A 23,943-nucleotide genomic window follows, 5' to 3' on the forward strand; every position below is an offset into this window, starting at 1 on the left:
TTGTTCTTTTAACAAATGTTATATTGTGTGATGGATTTCACAGGACACAAGGAGTGGCCTCACGGAGAATCAGGTTTTCTTCCGGAGCTGACATCCACGGAGAAAAGAGTCAAGGACTGTAGCCTACCCTCGACTACGTCTCCGGGAAACCTCGCATCCCCACACAACCTTCCCCACCGCCTCAGCCCCAAAGTGACTTCCGAATCCTGCGAGGCTGAAGCAGTTGCCTTTTATACTTGGAGACGCGCTAGTGCGCGCGACCGGCGGCTCGGAGCTGCCGAGTTGACCAATGAGCGGGCCCTCTCTCCGCGCCGGCTCGGGATTGGGCGAACCGCGCCAGCCTCTCGGCTCAGCAGCGGGCGGGACGCGGCCAGGAGGGTCTGGGATAGGCGCGCCCGCTACGCCAGAGTCCTGGGAGCGCGTGCGCGGTCTCGCGCGGTCTCGAGGTGGAGTCGCTGCGGCGGCGACGGCGGCGGCTGGCGGTGGCTGGTGGCGGGGCTGGGACGGGGGCGGGGACTAAGGTTTGTGAGGTGGGGAATCGGGAGTTTCTGGATTCTTTATCCGGAATTTTAAGTGCCGCTGAGGAGCTGCCGTTTCTGCAGTATTTAGGGGCGGCTTGGGCAGCAGGATCGGCGGCCGCAGTGGCGCAGAGGTAAGAGACTGACCGACAGCGGCTCGGTGTGGAGGTCTTAATCAACAGGTCCCCGGGAGCGCGGCGGGGGAGGGGCGGCCGGCCTCGTCCCCTCCCCCACGAGCCGAGCGCTGGGCCCTGGAGGGACCCTAGGCTGCTCTGCGGGCTGCCCCCAGTCTGCGGGAGCCGCAGCCCACCGCGGAGGGCGTGAGCCCAACCTTTGTCCCTTGGAGGAACGCTGCCTGGCGGTGCCCTGTCCCTCTGTCTTGTCAAGGGACCACCTTAGCGGGGTGCCGGTCCTTCCGACCCGAGTTGCAGGGGGTGCGGCCCGGAGTCGCCTGTCCTCTGCACTCCCGTCCCCGGGTTCGGGACTCTCGGGACTCCCTCTAGGCCGGTCCGGGAAATCGGCGGAGCGAACACTTTCCTTTACTAGACGGAATGTAGTCAGCGTTCCTCTGCCTGACTCAGCTCCTGGTATTCAGCTGCTCGTCGCGTTCTTTAAACAAATAAACAAACAGTTCTTACTTCCTTTTGACCACTCTTAAAGAAAAGCCTAATCTCGTAAATAGTTTCCGATAGTTTACTCTTAAGTTTGCAAGGTGAACTTTGAAGCCTGTAAACTGTTGTTAAGCTGCGTTTAATGCAAGGCTCTTGAAACAATCTTTAGTGCAAATTATGTAACTTCCTAATAATAACTCACCTTGTGTTTAGTTGATTGATATACAGTAATGTGTAGCGTACGGAATTCAGGTTTCAGTCGAAAGGCGGGTGGTTGGTTTTTTTGGCACTTGGCGCAAAAATTAAAATCTGATAGCCAGGAGGTGTTTAGAAGTATATAGTGTATGTTTTGTCTCCGTAACTCGTTTGGAATTCTTAAGAATTTAAATATGGAAACTTTGTAGAACAAGAATATTAAAATTTGAATTTTACTAACAAGGTGAAAGATGTTAATATTTCTGCATTTTGAAAAAGTAATGTGTTTTAATGATTGTATTCTAATTATGCTTTTGGATTATACCAGAAGTTAATAACCTATTAAATTCTGCAGTTGTAACAAATGACATGTTGGTTATTGGTGTCTTTGAAGTGTATCGGTGGTAATGAAATTGTTAAATAACCTTTTTTGGATTATGAAGTACTGGTTTTTGTTTTTTTTTAACTGGATCCCTCTGGACATGGCGTATTACAAGTTTTTAAAGGCTCTTTAAACTATCGTAGCAGGCTGAAACTATGAAATTATAACGTAAGGTCTTTATAGGCGAAACAGGCAAAAGAAGGAAAAGCAATTAATTTTATCTTTTTTTTTTTTTTAATCAAGTAACTCTTATCTTGTACTTGAATGACTTTTGGCTAGAAAGACCCTGAATCTGACAAGTAAAGATATGCTCACAATAGTCCTGGCCGGTTTTGTTCAGTGGTTAGAGTATCAGCCTGTGGTCCAGAGAGACCAGGGTTCGGTTCCCGCTAAGGGCATGTACCCTGGTTGCAGTTTGTCTCCAGCCCTTGTTAGTCGTGTGGGTAGCAGCCACTCGATGTGTCCCTTTCACATCAATGTTTCTCTCTCTCTCTTCCCCTCTCTTCCTCTCTCCCCCTCCCACTCTATCTGAACAAAAAATGGAAAAATGTCCTCGGGTGAGGATTAAAAAAAAAAGATATGCTCAATAATATTAACTTGTTTTAGAATGTTAAAGTGAGAAAGGATATATGTTTTACCTGAGGGTTAGCTATTTATATGTTCTTTCTGAGTTTGTGATCTTGATTAAAAGGTGCATCTAGGACATGACAAGAAATTTGGTCCATTTTATGTATCAATATACTAAGATGCTCTATTTCTCTGATGGTTTCTGATTTCAGGGTATATGGGGGAAATAGTTTCCCTACATAGGGGCTTTAGAATATAATTTTTTATTATATACTTATCGAATCATAGAATTGTTGAGTTGGAAATATTCTTAATGATTGTATAATCTTACCTCTTAATACTTCAGGAAAAGTGAGGTTTATGTAGTAAGTAGTCCATAGTCAAACTGCTAGTTAGTGGCAAAGTTGGAACTAAATGCTAAAATGCGTGTCTCCAGATTCCAAGTATGGTGCTTTTTTCACTATATACTATTGTTAAATAAACAAACCAATAAGTTACCCTTCTCAAAATCACATGTGTAGCCAGCAGGTTGATTCTTTTTTTAATGCATTTTTTTCCTTTTTTTTTTTTTTTTTTTTTTAAATAACCACTAGCCACAGTTAATTCATTCCCCTTCCCCTTATGTAGGGTGGTTTTCTTTTTTCTTGTTTTCTTTCTTTATTGATTTTAGAGAGAGAGGAATGGAGAGGGAGAGAGAGAAACAAACATTGATGAGACAAACATCGATTGGTCGCCTCCTGCATGCCCCACACTGGGGATCAAACAGGCAACCTCTTGGTGCATGGGTCGATGCTCAACCACTGAGCCACACCAGCCGAGCGTGGTTTTCAGTTTTTTAGTATTTCAAATAATGTTCAGTGAATACTTTTGCACTTTTGTGCATGTCTGCTTGAGCACATGTATGAAGATTTTCCTAGAATGTATACTTACATGTAAGTGGAATTGCTGGGCCATAGGTTGATGTGCTTTTTCAATTTTGTTATCTGCAGCCAAATTATCCTCTACAGTTGTAATAATAGCCCACACTTGGGATTGTCAGATTGGCATTGCTAGATTTTTAAAATTTCTGCCAGTCTTCTGGGTGAGAGATGATGTATTTGTATCTTTTTTTCAAAAAGATTTTACTTTTAATTTACATGAAATGGAATTAACTCTTTTCATTGTACAGTTGTTTGGGCAAATGCATAAAGCTGTGCAACTACCAAACTCAAGATACAGAACAGTTCTCGCACCCAAAATTCCCTTCAGCTGCTCTTTTATAATGAACTTTCCTCCACCCTTAACTCTTAACACCTGGCAACTAACGATATGTTGTCTTTATAGTTTGTCTTTCTAGAATATTATATAAGTGAAATTTTACAGTATTTAGCCTTTTGTGTCTGGTTTCTTTTATTTAGCATACTATATTTGAGTGTTCACTCATGCAGTTGAGTGTTATCAGCAGTTTCTTCAGTTTTATTACTGAATATAGTATTCCATTTTATGGATGTACCACACTCTGTTTATCCATCCATTGAAGGACATTTGAGTTATTTTCAGGTGTTTTGTTTTTTACTATGAATAAAGTTTCTGTAAATCTTTGAGAATAGGTTTTTGTGTGAATGTCTTCATTTCTCTTGGGCAAGCACCTGAAAGTTGAATTGTTGAGTCGTGTTTAACTTGATTAAAACTGCCTGTTGTAGGCAGAATAATGTCCAACGAAGATATCCTAATTTCTAGAGCCTGTGAATAAATTAAGTTGCATAGCAAAGATGAGTTAAAGTTGCAGATGGAATTAAAATTGCTAATCAATTTACTTGTAAATACTGAGATTATCCTTGATTATCCAGGTGGGCCCAAAGTATCACAAAGGTCCTTAAAGGGGAAAGAAAGAAGCAGTAGAGTCAGAAAACAAGATATAACAATGAAAGCAGAGCCAGAGAGATGCGGAGTTCTTGGTTTTGAAGATGGAAAAGAGGGGCCATAAGCTAAGGAATGTAGTAGTCTGTAGACGCTGGGAAAAGCTAGGAAATGGATTAATCTTTAGAGCCCCCGTAAAAGAATGCAGCTCTGTCAACACCTTGATTTTAGCCCAGGGAATCCTGAGTCAGATTTTTAACCTACAGAAATGTAAAATAATGCATTTGTTTTGTTTTAAGCCCCTCAGTTTCTGGTAATTTGTTATAGCAGCATAGCAAACTAGATGCTGTAAAACTGTTTTCCAAAGAGGCTGAACCAGTTTGTATTTTCCTCAGCAATGTATGAGTGTTTGTTACTTTACATCCTCATCAGTACTTAGTGTGGTAAATCTTTTTAACTTTAGTCATTCTAATAGCTATGTTAGCACTATCTCATTGTGGTTTTTATTTGCATTTTTCTTATGACTAATGATATTGAGCATCTTTTCTTGTGTTTATTTCCCATCTGTATATAGTGTAAGCTCAATTCTTAAACTTAATTCTTTCTGAAACGCTGCTCGAGAAGTGATTTGTTCGAAAACTGAATCATTTTTTCCCCATTAAAGATTGTTTTGTGAGCACTTTACACCCTTAGCAACATCAGCACTCTTGATGGCCTCTTTATTTTTTAAAATTGTGCTAATGGTCAATGTCAATTCTCTCCTTTGTCACCTGAGAGACTGATGACTGATCATAGAAGTATCATCATGAAAGGGTTGTTCAGTTGGTAACCAAAGTTTTGTTTGACAACCAAGACATTTTTTCCATGAACAACTTGGTCAAGAACTGAATTGTTTGAGATGGGAGATGTTTAAGAACCCAAGGTTTGACTGTATCTTCTGTGTTTAAGTGTCTGAATATTTTGCCCATTTTATTTTTTTAAAGGTATTGCTTTGTTTATTTTTATTTACTTGTTTATTTTTAGAGAGAGAGGAAGGGAGAGGGAAAGAGAGAGAGAAACATGCATGAGAAAAAGAACATCAATTTGCCACCTCTTGCATGCCCCCAACTGGGGGTTTGGCCCACAACCTGGGCATGTGCCTTGACTGGGAATTGAACCGGTGACCTCTTGGTGCATGGGTCGAGCTATTTTGCACATTTTAAAATGGGATTTTCTAATTGTTGAGTTTTGAGAGTTCTGTATTTCCTTTGTCAGATATGTGACTTGCAAAGATTTTTCTCCCAGTCTGTGGCTTGCCTTTTTTATTCTCTTAACAATGTCTTTTGAAGTACAGACGTTTTAAATTTTGAGGAAGTCCTTTCTTTTATGGATCTCACTTTTGGTGTTGGATCTAGGAATCTGCCCAACTCAACATCACAAAAATTTTCAATGTTTTCTTCTACAATTTTTATATTTTACATTTACATCTATATTTATATTCTATTTTGAGTAATTTTTGTATGTAGGGAGGTTTGGGTTCAGTTTCATTTATTTGTCCCATTGTTCCATGACCAATGTTGAAAAGACTGTCCTTTCTCCTTGCCTTTGTCTTTTGGTTAAGAACCATTTGACTACATTTGTGTGGGGCTGTTTCTAGATGCTTGTGTTCCATTGATCCATTTGTCTATCCTTTGACAGTATCACAGTGTCTTGATTACTAGAGCTTTAAAACAAATCTTGAGCCCTGGCCGGTTTGGCTCAGTGGTTAGAGCGTCAGCCTGCAGTCCAGAGAGACCCGGGTTCGGTTCCCGTTAAGGGCACGTACCTTGGTTGCAGTTTGTCCCCGGCCCTGGTTGGTCGTGCGAGTGGCAGCCACTCGATGTGTCCCTTTCACATCGATGTTTCTCTCTCTCTCTCTCCCTCTCTCTCCCTTCCACTCTATCCGAACAAAAAAATGTCCTTGGGTGAGGATAACAAAACAAAACAAAAAACAAAAAACAAATCTTGAAATCAGGAAAAGTGAGTTCTCCAACTTTATTCTTTTTTAAAATTGTTTTAATTATTTTAGCTCTTTTGCCTTTCCATATACATTTTAGCATCTGCTTGTCGATATCCACAAAAAATTCTGCTAGGATTTTGATTGGGTTTGTGTTTAAAAATTTTTTTTCTTTATTGATTTTAGAGAGAGAGGAAGGGAGAAGGGGAGAAGGGAGAAACATCGATGAGAGAGAACATCTATTGGCTGCCTCCTGCATGCTGCCCCCCACTGGGGATTTGGCTCACAACTTGGTCATGTGTCCTGATCGGGAACTGAACCAGCGACCTCTTGGTGCATGGGTCTACACCCAATCACTGAGCCACACAGGCTGGACTGGATTTGTATTTAATCTATAGTTTAATTAGAGGACAGTTGACATCTTAACAAAATTGAGTTGCCCAATCTGTGAACATGGTGATCTCTCCATTTATTTAGGTCTTTGATTTCTTTTATGAATGCTTTTTAGTTTTTACTATATAGATCCTGGAAATATTTTATTAGATCTATACCTAAGTATTTCAAGTTTTTGGTCCTGTTGTAGATGGTCGACGTTTAAAAAGACTTAGGTTTCCAGTTGATCATGACAAGATATAGAAAGACAATTTTTTTTTTGTATGCTGACTTTGTATCCCGAGTTTTTACTAAACTCATCTATTGTTCTATGACTGTTTTTTTTTTGGTATATTTCTTGGGATTTTCTAAGTAGACAGTCATGTAATCTGTGATTAGTGACATGTTTATTTCTTTCTAGCCCATATGCCTGTTCTTTTTCTCTTATTGCACTGACTAGGACTTCAAGTGAGATATTGAACAGGAGTGGTGAAAGGGAACATTCTTGCCTTGTTCACAATTTTAAAGGAAAGCTATCAGTCTTTCATCTTTAAAATGTTAGTTGTAGGTCATTTTGTAGATTCTCTAAATCAGGTTAAGGAAGTTTCCTTCTGTTCTGAGGTTGCTGAGAGTTTTTATTATGAATGGATGTTGAATTTTGTGAAATGCCTTTTCTGCATCTATTGAGGTGATCATGTGGATTTTTTGTTTAATCTGTTAATATGGTGAATTGCACTAAGTAATTTTCAAATATTGAGCCAACCTTGCATATTTCTGGGAAAATAACTTCAGAATTGTTTCAAACAAAAATCAATTTGGATTATTTTTCTTTGACTAATATACATTAACACTTATTCTTAAAAACAAAGAAGGAAACTGAATATAAGACACTGTGAACTAAAGTGTTTATGAAGTCAAAGGAGTCAAGATATTCATTAACAGTTGTATAAATTTTACATGTTGGTAGGAGTTAAGATTTCTTGATCTGTGCTGGAGTTTGTGGACTATACTTACCCCTGGAGGACCCTTATTTAAAATTACTAAATGAAGAAAGAAAATTTGTGTCTCTGTAATCACGTATTTCTTATGTTGGGTTAATTTAGACAAGTTGTTTAAAGATATTTGGATAGTAAAGTATATTTTGAATGAAGGTGAAATGATATAATTCGATTTTTTTACTTGGACTAGTAATGGGAATTTAAAAAAAAACAAAAACATGTTTATTCCTCACACTAGAAAATCTATAGACCCTTGAGTAATAAAATCAATGTTTGGCTTGATCAGAGTAGAATGAATTCAGCGAATGTATTAAATCAAAAAGTAAAGTGAAATATGAAATAAAATACTTATAAGACAAAGAGTCTGTTTTGAAGGTGTTCCTTCATGAAAAATGTGGATGTGTGGTAAAAAGATGCATGCTTATTATATATGTAATTAAAAAAAATTTTTTTTTTCTCTTATTGATTTTTAGATAGAGGAAGTGAGAGGGAGGGAGAGATAGAAACATTGATGAGAGAGACACATCGATTGGTTGCCACCCACATGACGCGGACTGGGGCCAGGGGACTAACTGCAACCGAGGTACATGCCCCTGGCTGGAATCGAACTTGGGACTCGTGGTCTGTGGGCTGATGCTCTAACCACTGAGCCATACTGGCCAGGGCTGTAATATTTTTTAATTGTGAGGTTTTCCTTACATCTATTCAGACTACAGGAGACAGTTTAATTAAAAAGAATAAGGGTTCCTAACCCTGGCCAAGATAGCTTAGTTGGTTGTAGCGTCATCTGCATATACCAAGGTTTCTGGTTTAGTCCCTGGTTGGACACATACAGGAATCGACCAATGAATGCATAAATAAGTGGAACAACAAATCTCCCTCCCAAATCAATAAATAAACATTTAAAAAAATAAGGGTTCAAACCTTGTAATCAGTTTAATTTTATCATTTTTATAAATTTGGACTTACATGATTTAGCCATTATAAATTCAAGCAGTTCGGCCTTTTGTCTCATATAATTTTAAAGTTCCTTCTTAGGTTAATAGTAGTCTCAAATACCATAAACATTGAAGTTTTAAGGCCTCTGAGGTTCTTGACATTTTTGGTCCTTTAAGGCAGGGGTTGGTAGCTTTCAGTAAAGGACCAGATAGTAAATATTTTAAGCTCTTCAGGCCATATCATTTCTCTGGACCGCAGGCCGACGCTCTAACCGCTGAGCAAAACCAGCCAGGGCTCAGGCCATATCATTTCTGTCGCAGGTACTCAACTCTTCTGTTGCAGTGCAAAGTGCAAAAAAAACGAATGTGACTATGTTAAATAAAACTTTATTTGTAGAAACAGGATGTTCTTGATTTGACCTGTGGGCTTAGTTTGCCTACTTTTGTCTTAAGCAAAAGTCAGCAGGAGAAATGAAGATAATTGTTATGTAGTGGAAAGAACCTTGGGGTCAGCTGAGTTGGGAAGTGACTTTATACTGACTGCAGCCAAGCCTTCACTTGACTCATCTATCACATGTAGCCACCTTGGAAGATGATTGAAAAGGTTAAAATAAGGTGTGGAAGGCACTGAGCAAAATAATCTGACACATAGTAGACACTTAATAAGTATTTGCTCCCCCCCCTTTGTTTAATGGCTGTGTATTGTTTTGTGATAAATCAACATGTGAAATAATTAAGGAGATTCATTCATTTTTTTGACAATTTTTAGTGTATCTAATTAGTTATTCCAAATATTAGAAGTTAGAACTGTTTATAGCTAAATCGTTTTAAATTGTTTTCTTTGATAAAAGTTATAACTGCTTAGCTTCACAATAGTATTAGAAACTTTAGCCCTGGTTGGTTTGGCTCAGCAGTTAGAGTGGCGGCCCACGGACCAGAGAGGCCCAGGTTCGGTTCCTGCTAAGGGCACGTATCTTGGTTGCAGTTTGTCCCTGGCCCTGGTTGGGGTCATGTGGGTGGCAACCAGTTGTTGTATCTCTCTCACATCAATGTTTCTCTCTCTTCCTCCCTCTCTCCCTCTCGCTCTATCTGAAGATAAATGCAAAAATGTCCTCGGGTGAGGATTAAAAAAAAAAAGAAAGAAACTTTACATTAAAAAACTGAGGGCCCTGGCCAGGTAGCTCAGTTGGCTAGAGCATGTCCATGTACACCAAGGTTGGTTGCAGGTTCAGTGCCCAGTCAGCGCACATACAAGAATCAACCAATGAATGCTTAAATAAGTGGAACAACAAATTGATCTCTGCCTCTATCTCTCCCCCTCTCCCTTCCTCTCTCTGAAAAAATCAGTAAATAAAATGTTTAAAAAACTGAGAATTTGGCCCTGGCCAGTTTGGCTCAGCGGTTAGAGCGTCGGCCTGCAGTCCAGAGAGACTCGGGTTCGATTCCTGCTAAGGGCACGTATCTCGGTTGCAGTTTGTCCCCGGCCCTGGTTGGTCATGTGGGTGGCAGCCACTCGATGTGTCCCTTTCACGTCGATGTTTCTCTCTCTCTCCCTCCCACTCTATCTGAACAAAAAATGGAAAAGAATGTCCTCAGGTGAGGATAAAAAAAAAAAGAACATATCCCCCACAGATAAGAGAAATCTGTTGTGCAGTAATCTTTAAGCTTGATCTGTTTAATGTTCTTGTTCTAATAACGAAATGGTTACTTGGTATTTCTTCAACAAGGAGGCAAATTATTCTCTCTCTCTCTTTTTTTTTTACTCCTACTGGAGGATATTTTTTCCATTTATCTTCAGATAGAGTGGGAGGGGGAAAGGAGGGAGGGGAGAGAGAGAAAGAAATAGTGATGTGAGAGAGACATATCGAGTGGCTGCCTCCTGCATGACTCCAACCAGGGCTGGGAACTGAACCGCAACTGAGGTACGTGCCCTTGACTGGAATTGAACCCACGACTCCTTGGTCCACAGGCCAACACTCTAACCACTGAGCAAAACCAGCCAGGGCTCTCTCTCTTTTTTATGGCCAGTTGTTGAATTGCATACCAATGAGGGTAATCATCTACTAATTTGCTGACCTTTGAAGCATTTTTTTTCTCTAGTAAGCTTTAAATCATTTGAGGTCAAAAGTTGGAATTTGTTATGATATGTTTTCAGAGACCTAAAACTTGTGACAAGTAATTGACTAAAGGATTGACACTATTTATGGAATAGGCATAAAAATAGGCACCTATAGAGCAAAGCGATAACTGTGTGAGTTTGTAATTAGGATTCTATGAGAGTTGTCATTGTGAGTTATTAACATGATGAAAGAATAGGTGCAATCAAAATTATGACAGTGCTCTGAAACTTCTACCACAGGAAGGGCTCAAAGGTAGCAGTTTTGTTACTATATTTTAAAGTGTAGGTGGGTGGTCCCTTCTGGCATTTCTCTTATAATAATGCCCTTATTCCTTGAGTAAACTGGTTTCCTCTCATTTTGAAATTAAAGATACAATATATTCATTTTTGTGTGGTAGAGGAAGTTCTGACTACTGAAGAATCATAATTCTAATGATTGCTTAAGTGTTTTATTTAGAAATTCTTAGTTTATTGTTGCATTGTTTAGGGTCTTAGGGATAATATTTTGACTACTTTGTCTAAAAGTTCCAGAACTCTTGAAAGGGCTTTGTTGCTGCTGCTAATTTTTAGACTTTCAGAAGGTAGTTGTAATTTAAAGTTTCTGGGTTTTTTGCCCCCCCCCCCAATTTATAAAAATAATATTTTGGGGTTAATATTTTGTGAGATATCCACATAGTACAGAAGTATAAGTAGAATATAAGATCTGAGAGGTCTGTTATCCTTACTTTTCATAGATATTAAATGAAAACACATTTTTTGTTAGTAACCTTAGACATACCTTTTATTTGTGTTGGTGAGAAAAAGGATGATATATAAACAGTATTTTGAAGCTTGCCTTATTCACTTGCCTTTGTTCCATGTCAGTTCACACAGAGCTTCATGCTCTGTTAGTCACATTAAAATTTTTTTAAATAGTCTGGCTGGTGTTGCTCAGTGGATTGAGCATTGTCCCATGGCCTGAGAGGTCCTGATTCGATTCCCAGTCAGGGCATATGCCCGGGTTTCCAGCTCGATCCCCAGTTGGGGGCACGCAGGAGGCAGCTTATCCATGTATCTCTTTCACATTGATGTTTCTCTCTCTCTCCTCTCTAAAAAATCAATAAAAACATTAAAAAAAAATTTTAATAGGTGAAATTCACTTTAATAGTATATGTTATTTAACACAATGTGTAACAAATATGTCCACATATACTAGATATGAAAAAATAGTTGGGATGTTGTGCATCATTTTTTTTCCTATACTGAGTCTTCAAAATTTGGTGTATTTTACATTGATGGTACATATCAATTAGAGATAAATTTTCATTGGAAATACTTGATCTTAGATTTACAGTTGAAAAAGTAGATAAACATACCCAGATTGTTCCAAACATACTGTATGGGATAAATTTCTAGAAAATGAATTGATAGATCAAAGTTTTATTTAAAATTTTTGGTAGATATTACAAAATTATACTCCATAAAGTTGTACTGATTTATGGAGTCAACAGTACATAATATCTGTTTTCCTATATTGTTTCCAGCACTGGACATGGATGAACACTCACAGACACACAAAAACCTTATACCAAAGGAAATATTTTTACATATTTATGCTTTCCTTCTTTCTATTCTAATTGGGAAGAAGAAAAAAAAAGGGTCACTTTCACTATATTTTCTTGGGGAGAACAACAAAAAGGCAAAGCCAGAAGTCATGAGAAGCTGTTAACAATTAAGGCTGGAGGCAGGATGCAAAAGAATAACTCAAAGAGGATGTGCTCTGCTCTAATACCAAGTAAATCAGTGTCTTAAAAAACAGACTTCAATTTGAGGCTCAATTGTGCCATTTAGTTTTTACATTGGAAAAGTTACTTTACTAAGCTAAATTACAAAATTGAACAAGGAAAAGGTTGTGGGTTAATGAGATAATGCATTGCCAGGTACAGTGAATGATTGAGTACATAGTGATCCCTTAGTAAACAGTAGCTTAAGAGAGGGGAAAGGCAACAGAAACTTTTAAAAAGGGATGCTGTCCTTATAAATGTGTGCTTCAGGAAAGATAATCTGGCAATACTGTGTAAAATGATTGGCAACTAGAAAGACCCAGGTTGGGTGAGTATCAAGTTCATAGAAAAATCCATGAAAGAGATCAAGTTTACATGATTTAAGGTAGTGATATGAAAAGGAAGAAACGTGTGTGTGTGTGTGTGTGTGTGTGTGTGTGAGAGAGAGAGAGAGAGAGAGAGAGAATTGATGGGAGTTGATATAATTAGTTAATAACATATTGAGGAATATTGTAATTACGATTTTCAATACTTAAATTTGACCCCAGGGGATAGCTGATTTATCTGACAGGAGCTAGTCTACTCTATTTTTATGGTAATAATTTTAAAGATATAAATGAATATTTTATTAAGCTGTTTGTCAAAGTTGGACATGTGGCTCACTTTGATAGCACATATCAAAATTGGAGCAAGAGAATAGAGAATAGCATTTTAAAAATGTTATCAGGAACCTGGAATGTAGGTAACTTAATTTCACTTTTCAAATGAGTAGGAAAATTTACATGCATTCTACCATTTCTCCACTGGACTACTTCTGACTATTTAGAAATTTTCAGCAAAAGATGTTACTGCAGTCTGGTGCTATAGTAAACTTGTAGTCTGTTAACATATATAACAGTGAAATATTGTGTTAAAGTTCATTTTATGAAGCAGGAAGTTGAGAAAAGGTGAATTTTCTCTAATCATCTTTTAAAGGTAAAAGAATCATGTACAGCCCTGGCCAGTTTGGCTCAGCGGTTGAGCATCGGCCTGTGGACCAGAGAGTCCCGGGTTCGGTTCCCGCTAGGGGCATGTACCACCAAAAACAACAACAACAACAAAAACTCAATTAAAAAAAAAAAAGGACTTTACTATTAAAAAAAAAAAAAAGAATCATGTACAGTTGACCCTTGAACAATGCAAGAGTTAGAGGCACCGACCCCCTCCCCCCAAGTCAAAAAATCCTTGTATAACTTTTGACTCTCAAAAAACTTAAAGTTGTCCCTTAGTATCCACAGGGAATTGGCTCCTGGACCCCCGTGGATGCCCAAATCCCTTGATGCTCAAGTCCCTTATATAAAATAGCATAGATCAATACATACAGTCTGCCCTCTGCATCTAGGGACTCCCAACTGCAAATCGAAAACGGTATAGGTGTTTATTGAAAACAATCTGTGTATAAGAGAACTGCTCAGTTGACACCCTGTTGTTCAAGGGTCAACTGTAATTACGTGATTTTTGAGAAGAGGTCTGTAGTCAGTATGGTATCATCTTATAGAGATGTGACTAATAGCACTGTGGACCCACACAAGGGTTCACTGATCGAGATTTTAGTTCCTGTTCTATTAACATCTATCTCTGACTCAACTTGCAGTGCCTATATATCTTCTGGTAAATGGAGATATCTGACCTGCTTACCTTTCAGGGCAACTGTGAAGAGCAAATATGTTTGAATTTATTGTAGACACTGAAAGGCTTTACAATGTAAGATATGAATATGTAAATTACTTACAGATTTTCATTTCTAGCCTGCTCTCTTTGGTTTTCTTGTCTAGCAATTAACAACAACCTGTCAGCATTCTCCTTTAAATGTAATACTTCTAAAATGGAATTTATCATCTTTCTAGTTCTCCCCCTCCCCATTCTTTCCCTCCCAGGGAGAAAAACCATATTCTCCGAATTATTTTAAGGCCCCATAATTTCTCCAAGGTTCAGTTGTCATGCTCAATATTTTAGAATTATGTTTGGCTTCTGGTCTCTAAATCTTATCAAATCATCCTTTGTAGTAACCATTGTTTGAAATGATCCCTTTTCATTTCTTTTGCTACTTCCTTTATCTTCCCATGCATAAAGTATTAAAACATTATCTCTCTTGGCTACTCGACTTATATTTCCCCTAGTCAACTCTGGTTACAGTGTAGCGTAAAGTTAACTTTCCAAAAGCCATTTTTGTTGTTGTCTTTTCAAACTCAAACCTATAGTCTCCCATTGCTTGCAGGAGAAGAAATTCAAACAATTTAGCTTAGCATTCAGAGGCATTCAGAGTTAACTGTGGCTTTATCTTCCATCTCTTACATTGGCTCTGTTCCTTAGCAAGCCTGTTCTTGTTCAACTAGGCCATATATATTCTTCATTGTTAGCAATATACTGAAAAGCCATATTGCAGGTAATTTGATTCCACATGCTTAAAAATCCAGTTTTTAAATATTACAGTCAGTTTGAAATGTTAAAAATTACCTTTGTCTTAGTGCCTTTTTAAAAAACTTAACTAATGGATTCATTTACTCTTTTATTATGAAGTTGTTGAAGGTGATAATGGGGCAGTTCAAGTAACCAACCATTTGATATCTTCGATACTCTTTGGTGTTTAACCAAATTCTTATATTAGTGTTTGGTCATGAATATCTCCAAAGACCTTTAATTTTGTGTTTGATATAAGCAAATGGAGAATCTTTCCACTGAATAAAAAAACAACAACAATACTTTTCACTTTAGAGAATATTACATATATAGGGAGCTTAATTATCTGGTTTTTAAAAATTATTTCTTGTTCTCCCAACTCTTCTTTTCAGTGGTTGTAATAATTCAATTCTAGTCTCTTAGCAAGTTTGATGATTACAATACAATACTGTGGTCTGTATTCATTATACTGTGCATTTGATCATTAGGGCTTACTTACTAATTGCAGGAAGGTGAACTCTTTTTTTTTTTACTCTTCGAGGACATTTTTTTTTTTTTTTTATCCTCACCCGAGGACATTCTTCCATTTTTTGTTCAGATAGAGCGGGAGGGAGAGAGAGAGAGAGAAACATCGATGTGAAGGGACACATCGAGTGGCTGCCACCCGCACGACCAACCAGGGCCGGGGACAAACTGCAACCGAGGCACGTGTCCTTAGCGGGAACCGAACCCTGGTCTCTCTGTATCGCAGGCCGACGCTCCAACCGCTGAGCCAAACCGGCCAGGGCTCGAGGACATTTTTTTATTTTTTTGTTCATATAGAGTGGGAGGGAGAGAGAGAAACATCAATGTGAAGGGGACACATCGAGTGGCTGCCACTTGCACGACCAACCAGAGCTGGGGACAGACTGCAACCGAGGTACGTGCCCCTGGCGGGAACCAAACCCGGGTCTCTCTGGACCGCAGGCCGACACTCTAACCGCTGAGCCAAACCGGCCAGGGCAGGAAAGTGAACTCTTATTTTATTTTTTAAATTATTTTTATCCTCTCCCGAGGACATTTTTGCATTCATCTTCAGATAGAGCAGGAGGGAGAGAGAGAGAAAGAAACATTGATGTCAGAGAGACCCATATAGTGGCTGCCACCCACATGACCCAACCAGGGCCGGGGACAAACTGCAACCGAGGCACGTGTCCTTAGTGGGAACCGAACCTGGGTCTCTAGGGACTGCAGGCCGACGCTTTAACCACTGAGCCAAACCAGCCAGGACCCAACTCTTCTTTATATTGCAAGGAACTGCTGTAACAGAGTAATATCCATATTTGCAAAGGAAAACAATGAATGATGATTCATTATGCGGTTTATCCATTGGTACCTGGGAATACTTACCGCCAAGCTAAATTTTAAGCATAAAAAAGCGAGAAGTGGCTGTTAGGTTTGGATTTGCAAATGTGTTTTTCATAGAATTTCATTGTTCAAAAGAGAGAATATCTATGGAGAAGGGAAGGAAAATCTTAGAAAGGTACCCTTCAAAACACTGAACTGAGAATCATCATTATCAATAGTTTCTCTTTCTCTTCACTTCGTATTGGATAAGACTAAATAAAAATAATGGCAAGAGTGAAGAGCTTCTATTCTTAAGTCATACAGTCTTGGTTTGAGTCTTGGCTCTGGCATTTAGTTTTATGACCTTGGGAAGCAACTTAGCCTCTCCATACTTGTTTTCCACATCTGTAAACTGAGGATAACTCTGAGGAGTTGAAAGGATTGAATAAGATGATATATGTGAAATTCTTGGCACTCTGCCTGGTAAGTAGTGTTATTGCTTTTACTTCTACTACTAATTATCACCATCACTGCTTACTCAGACCAATAAATTCAGTAAAAAATAAAATAAAGTAAAAAGCCATTTAAATAATCATTCTACTTTTGCCCTCTGTAAAATACCATAAAAGGATGTTGAAAGAAAAGTACTTATTATAACTTGAATGTTGATATTTCAGTGTTTTCTTTGTTTAACTCAAGGTTTCTCAATTTTGGTGTTAATGAGTTTTTTGATGGGGTAATTCCTTGTTATGGGAGACAGTCCTCTACACATTTAGCAGTGTCTCTGGCCTCTCCCAAGTAGATGCCAGTAGCACCCCTCAACCCAGCCCTGACAATAAAAAATATGTCCAGATGGTGTCAGAATTCTCCTGATGGAGTTGGGTGGAAGGAAAAGTCACCCTTGGTTGAAAACCACTGGAATCCAAATGTTTAAGAAGAGTCAGGGTAATTTTGTAAATAAACATTTGCTAAACTTTGGTTAAATGAATGTTTTAGAATATAGCTGCTTAACAGATTTTAAATGCAGCAGTATTTTTCCAGCTATTTTTTTCAATGTTGTCTTTTTTTGTTTGTGTTTGTTTTAGTTTTAAGACAATTTTATGGCCTAGAATCATGGGGTGAGAATAGGAACTTGTAAACTAAATCTTTCCATTGCAGGTGTGTTTTATATACGTACAATTTTTGCCAGGAAATGTTCAAAGCTGTTTAGTTTCTAAAAGTTTACATCCGAGAACAGTGTATTTTCTAAGCTATCCAAATGAATTGAGTATCAGGAATTATAGTTTCATTTGCTGTCTGTGAGGGCAAATGATTTATGTGGTGTTAGTTATAATGTATGTTACCCCTACTTCCCTTTGAAATCTTTACATATTTTGATTTTTTTACTTTGAAGTTTTAAGGGAATTTTGCTTCCATTCTTTACAAATTTACCTGGCATGGTATATTTCTAAATACAGTCAGTTTTAAAGTTAATGAGGATAACAGTGGCTTCTTTGGAACACAGTTATCTGGATGGTAGGTAAAGGTGCTTCTGTCTGAAACCTAAACCATGAATTAGGTAGAATTTTCAAAATGTCCTTATTGTAGGACTTGTCAGGATGTTCCATTAAAAGGTAAACCCAGGACATTTGCACCTGGTCTTTTTCTTAATTTAAGGGGCTTCCTTTGTCAGTTAATAGCTTAAAAATGTTTTTACATTATACTTATTGAGTTAAACAAGTTCAGTTTACTTCAAATATATAATATGATTTTTTATTTTAAAATTATTTTTAGTTCTATGTGAAGAATAATTGAAAAAAGAGTTTTTCAATTAAATGATCACTGTCTATATAATTTTGTTTATATTGTTGTCAGTAATAATTTCTGAGCTAATACTTTGCACAACTAGCCCAAATATATTTGAGTTTTGACTTGTATTTACTTACTTTTAAGTATATCTAAGTTTGTTCTCTGTGAAGATAATGTGTGTGCCATTCATTGTTGGAAACTGAAATTTATGCATTGGGTTAAACATTTATTGAATAAATAGAGTTTTGTGGGTTTTTTTTAAATGTGATGTCAGTATAAGACTTGTTTTTAGAATATCAATGGTCTTTTTAAAAATAATTGGTTTTGCCCTGGCCATTTTGGCTCAGCGGTTAGAGCGTTGGCCTGTGGTCCAGAGAGACCACAGTTCAGTTCCCGCTAAGGGCATGTACCTCGGTTGCAGTTTGTCCCTGACCCTGGTTGGGTCATGCGGGTGGCAGACACTCGATGTGTCCCTTTCACGTCGATGTTTCTCTTTCTCTCCCTCCCTCTCTATCTGAACAAAAAATGGAAAAATGTCCTCGAGTGAGGATAAAAAAAAATTGGTTTTGAGATATAATTTATATGTAATAAAATGCAATCTTAAGTTCTTTTTTTTTTTTTTTTTTCCCTCACCCGAGGATATTTTTCCATTTTTTGTACAGATAGAGTGGGAGGGAGAGAGAGGAAGGGAGAGAGAGAGAGAAACATCGACGTGAAGGGACACATCGAGTGGCTGCCACCCGCACGACCAACCAGGGCCGGGGACAAACTGCAACCGAAGTACGTGCCCTTAGCGGGAACCGAACCCGGGTCTCTCCGGACCGCAGGCCGATGCTCTAACCACTGAGCCAAACTGGCCAGGGCCAATCTTAAGTTCTTAAGTGTGTTTTTAAAAATCAGTTCAGTAGGTATATTTACATTAAAATTTACTAATTTTAAGCGTTGAGTTTGATGAGTTTTAAAAACAACTTTTTAAAGGTATAATTAATATTTTATAAAATTCACATTTTATGGGTACAGTTTGAGTTTTAGTAATTTTATATTATCATGCAGATATCACTGAAATCTATTTTTTATTATATTTCCATCACCTAAAAAATTTTCTCACATTTTTGTAGTCAGTTTCTGCTCCCACTCCCAGCTGCAGGAAACCACCAAACTGTTTTCTCTAACAGTGCTAGTTTTGCCTTTCTTAGAAATGTCATATGAATGAAATTATGCAATATATACTCTTGTGTCTGCCATTATGTTTTTCAGGACATCCATGTTTTTGCATATCATCACAAGGACAATTTTAAGTTAATAATAATACTTCTCTGAATATTCCATACAAATCTTTGTGATTTTTACAAATAAAAATATGTTTTTGCTTTTCTTGTGTGAAATCTCTGGGTTAGATATAAGTGTATGTTTAATGTTTTAAGAAACTGCCAAACTACCATTTTACATTCTTTTTTTTTTGGTAGATGCCCCTAGCAGGAACAGAACCCGGGGCTCTGGTCTGCAGGCCAATGCTCCAACCACTGAGCCAAACCAGCCAGGGCCCATTTTACATTCTTATCACCAGCATTGTTTGAGCTTTTTAGTTTCTCTACATCTTCTTCAATGCTTAGAATTGTCGGTCTTTTTTAAAAAAAATTTTTTTAATTGATTTTTTTAGAGAGAGAAACATTAATGAGAAAGATATATATCCATTGGCTGCCTCTTGCACGCCCCCTACTGGGAATTGAGCCCGCAACCCTGCCATTTTTCCTGACTGGGAATCCATCCATGGGACGACACTCAATCCACTGAGCCACATCAGTCAGGCAAATTGTTGGTCTTTTTAATTTTGGCTATTTTATTATGTTTGTAATAGTATTTCATTCTATTTTTAATAGATTTATTGAAATGATTCATAACCGTGCAATTCATCCATTTCAAGTGTACAATGGCTTTAAGTATATTCAAAGTTATTCAGTGATCATCGCAATTAATTTTAAACGTTTTTATAACCCTCCCCCCAAAAAGAACCCTGTACCACTTAGCCATAATCCTTCCACCCACAATCCCCGGCTCTAAGCAACCACTAATCTACCATTTATTTTATAGATTTGTCTATTCTGAACATTTCATAAACAGGATCATACTGTATGCATGGGGTCCTTTGTGACTGGCCTTTTTCATTTCTGTTTTCAAGGTTCATTGATGTAGTGTCATGTATCAATATTTTATTTCTTTTTAGTGTCCAATAATATTTCATTATGGTTATACAACATTTTATTTATTCATTAGTGATGGACATTTGATTTTTTCCACTTTTGGGCTATTACAAATTATGCTGCTGTGAACTTTTTTTTTTTTTTTTTTTTCATTTTTATTGATTTCAGAGAGAGAGGAAAGGAGTGAGAGATAGAAACAAAGGAGAGAGAGAACATCGATTGGCCGCCTCCTGCATGCCCCCCACTGGGGATTGAGCCCACAACCTGGGCATGTGCCCTGACTGCGAATCAAACCGGTGACCTCTTGGTGCATGAGTCAATGCTCAGCCAATGAGCCACACTGGCGGGCTGCTATGAACATTTTTGTATAAGTTTTTTGTACATATGTATGTTTTCATTTATATTGGGTATACACCTAGGAGTGGAATTGCTGGACCATATGGTAACTCTATGTTTAGCCTTTTAAGGAATCGTCATACTGTTTTCTAGTGTGGCTGCACCATTTGACATTCCCACCAGCAGTGTCTCCACATCCTCATCAGCACTTATGTCTTTTTTATTTAGTCATCTTAGTAGGTGTTAAGTGGTTTCTCTCTCTCTCTTTTATTGAAGTATAATTAGCATACAATATTAAATTAGTTTCAGGTGTACAGCATAATGATGTACAGCATTGCAGAAAGATCGCCACAATAAGTCTGATTACCATCTGTTCCACTACAGTTATAAAATTTGTGTGTGTGTGTTGACAACTTTTAAGATTTACATTCTTAGCAAATTGCAAATTTGCAGTATATTGATTATAGTAAAATCGGGCTGTATATTACATCACCATGACTTATTTATTAAAAAAAAATTTATTTCTCTATTGATTTGAGAGAGAGAGAGAGAAGCATTGATGAGAGAGAACATCGATTAGCTGCCTCCTTCATGCCCCCTACTGGGGATCAGGCCCACAACCTGGGCATGTACCCTGACCGGGAATAGAACTGTTGACCTCTTGGTGCATGGGTCAATGCTCAACCACTGAGGCACATCAGTCGGCTGACTTATTTATTTTATATCTGAAAGTTTGTACCTGTTGATTCCCTTTACCCATTTTGCCTACCTCTGAACACCCCTTCTCCTCTGGCAACCACCAATCTGTCATTTGTTGTGTTTTTTTTCTTATCCTCATTGGAGGACATTTTTGCATTCATCTTCAGATAGAGCAGGAGGGAGAGAGAGAGAGAGAGAAACATTGATGTGAGAGAGACGCATCGAGTGGCTGCCACCCACACAACCCCAACCGGGACCGGGTACAAACTGCAACCAAGATATGTGCCCTTAGCGGGAACCAAACCCAGGACTCTCTGGTCCGCGGGCTGATGCTCTAACCGCTGAGCCAAACCAGCCAGAGCCAATCTGTTATTTGTATATGAGCCTTTTTTTCAATGATTTTTAGAGAGGAGAGGAAGGGAGAGGGAGAGGGAAAAAAAACATTGATGTGAGAGAGAAGCACATCCTGCACACCCTCTATCGGGGATCAAGCCCCAACTGAGAATCGAACCAGTAACCTTTTGGTGCACAGGACGATTCCCAACCAACTGAGCCACACCTGACAGAGCTGTATGTGAGTTTTGTTCATTGTTTTTTTGTTGTTGTTTTAAGATTCCACGTATAAGTGAAATCATACAGTATTTGTCTTTTTCTGATTTATTTCACTTAGCATAATTCCCTTCAGGTCTGTCCATGTTGTTACAAATGACAAAATTTCCTTTTTTTTTTTTAATGGCTGAGTGTGTTTATCACATCACATCTTTTTTATTCACTCATCCACTAATGGGTATATTTAGGTTAACAAATCTTGGTTATTGTAAATAATGCTGCAGTGAATGTGGGAGTGCATGTATCTTTTCAAATTAGTGTTTTCATTTTCTTTGGATAAATACCCAGAAGTAGAATTGCTAGATCATATGGTAGTTCTATTTTTAATTTTTTGAGGAACCTTCATACTGTTTTTCATGGTGGCTGCACCAATATACATTCCCATCAGTAGTTCACAAAGGTTCATTTTTCTCCACATCCTTGCCAACACTTGTTATTTCTTGTCCTTTTGATACAGCCCTTCTGACAGGGCATGTGGTTTTGATTTACTTTTCTCTGATGACTAATAATGTTGAATATTTTGTATGTGCTTACTTAAGGCCTTTTGTGTATCTTCTTTGGAGAACTGTATTCGGGTTCTTTTGCCATTTTTAGATAAGCTATTCATTTTTTTATTACAGAGTTATAAGAGTTTCTTATATATTCTAGATACAAGTCCCCTATCAGATATGATTTGCAAAAGTTTTCTCCAATTCTGTGGATTGTCTTTCACTTTTCTTGATGCCTTTTGAAGCATAAAGTTTTTAGTTTTGATGTCTAATTTATCTATTTTGTTGTTATTGCTTGTCCTTTTGATGTCCTATCTTAAGAAACCATTGTGTAATCCGAGATTATGAAGATATACACCTGTGTTCTTCTATGAGTTTTATAGTTTTAGTTCTTACATTTCTGTCTTTGATATTTTTTGTATATGGTGTGAGGTAATAGTCCAATCTTAATCTTTTGACTAAGATATCTAGTTGTCCTAGCACTGTTTGTTGAAGACACTGTTTTTCCCCCATTTAATAGCATTGGCATCCTTGTTAAAAATCAAATGCCTATAAATGTGAGAGTTTATTTCTGGACTCTTAACTCTATTTTGTTGATTTCTGTCTATCCTTATGTCACTCTCTCGTGGTTTTAATTTGCATTTTTCTAAAGATTAATGATGAGTATCTTTCCAAAGGATTATTTTGCTATTTGTCTATCTTCTATGTTGAAGTACTCAAATCTCTTGCCCTATTTTTAAAAAATTGATTTTTGACTTACTGCGTCATAAGAGTAGTTATAGCAAACAAATATTTTGCACATATTTCTTTCTTTTTTAGCTTTGCTGTTCCATTTTCTTAACAATTTCTTTAATAGCACATTTGGGGGTAACATATTCTGCCACCATTCAGTGGATTGTTAAAGCCTTGTGAAATCAACTTGGCAACTGATTGGGCTTGAGAAGGAAAAAGATATTGGAGATAGTGATATAATTAATAGTAGGGAAGGGGTTGTCATTTTGGGATACGCATGGTCCTTGACTTATGATGGTTTGAGTTATGATTTTCAACTTTATGATGGTGCAAAAGCAATGTGCACTTAGGAGAAACCATACTTCAAATTTTAAACTTTGATTTTTTCCCTCCCCGCAGGCCGGCAATATATGTGGTACTATACTCCCTCATGTTGTTGAGTAGTGGCAGCAAGCTGTAGCTCCCAGTCATCCACATGATCATGAGGGAAAACATTTGATACTCTATAGTGTGGTATTAAATGCATTTTTGACTTACAGTATTTTCAACTTATTATGGGTTTATCATGATGTGACTTCATCATAAGTTGAGGAGCATCTGTATATTGAAATTGAGATTCCTGGTGACATCCATATAAAAATATGTTTTCTAGTCCCTCAACCTGGAAACTTTTATTTCTGGATCTTCTCAGATCTTGCTCACTTTGTCGTCATTCGGGTCTCAAATACTACCTCCTAAAATAAGACTTCCCTGATCATCTTATCTAATATTGCCCCTTCTAAACATCACTACCTATATATATTATACTGATGCAGGTATTTCTGAAGTCTGGGGACCCAAGGGCCTAAAACCCACTGTGCAGGAAGGAATTCAAACACAAACCAGCATAGAGTTTCAAGTGAAAGTGAGTTTATTAGTGAAGCAGTGAGACAGAATGGGCTAATCCACAGATAGAGCAGCCCCCCTTTAGCAGAATTTGCTTCCTTTGTTGAGGTTCACTTAATTGAGGGCCAGGGAATTCATTGAGGGGGAGAAATATTCAGTATTT

The 23,943-nt window shown here is 37.9% G+C and overlaps 1 protein-coding gene across 2 annotated transcripts in view; it reads left to right on the forward strand.

The window, feature by feature from the left end:
- Window positions 1-432: 432 nt before the first annotated feature.
- Window positions 433-23,943, forward strand: part of MPP5 (membrane palmitoylated protein 5) — an 84,049-nt gene continuing 60,538 nt past the window's right edge. The window contains exon 1 of one of the 2 annotated variants that reach the window (XM_036241985.1): window positions 433-652. The gene's annotated coding sequence lies outside the window, so the exon portion shown is untranslated. The remainder of the gene's footprint in view (window positions 653-23,943) is intronic. The other variant, XM_036241992.1, reaches the window with a different exon arrangement.

This window comes from Molossus molossus, unplaced genomic scaffold (genome assembly GCF_014108415.1).
Source record: "Molossus molossus isolate mMolMol1 unplaced genomic scaffold, mMolMol1.p scaffold_m16_p_1, whole genome shotgun sequence".
In the NCBI taxonomy this organism is placed as follows: domain Eukaryota; kingdom Metazoa; phylum Chordata; class Mammalia; order Chiroptera; family Molossidae; genus Molossus; species Molossus molossus.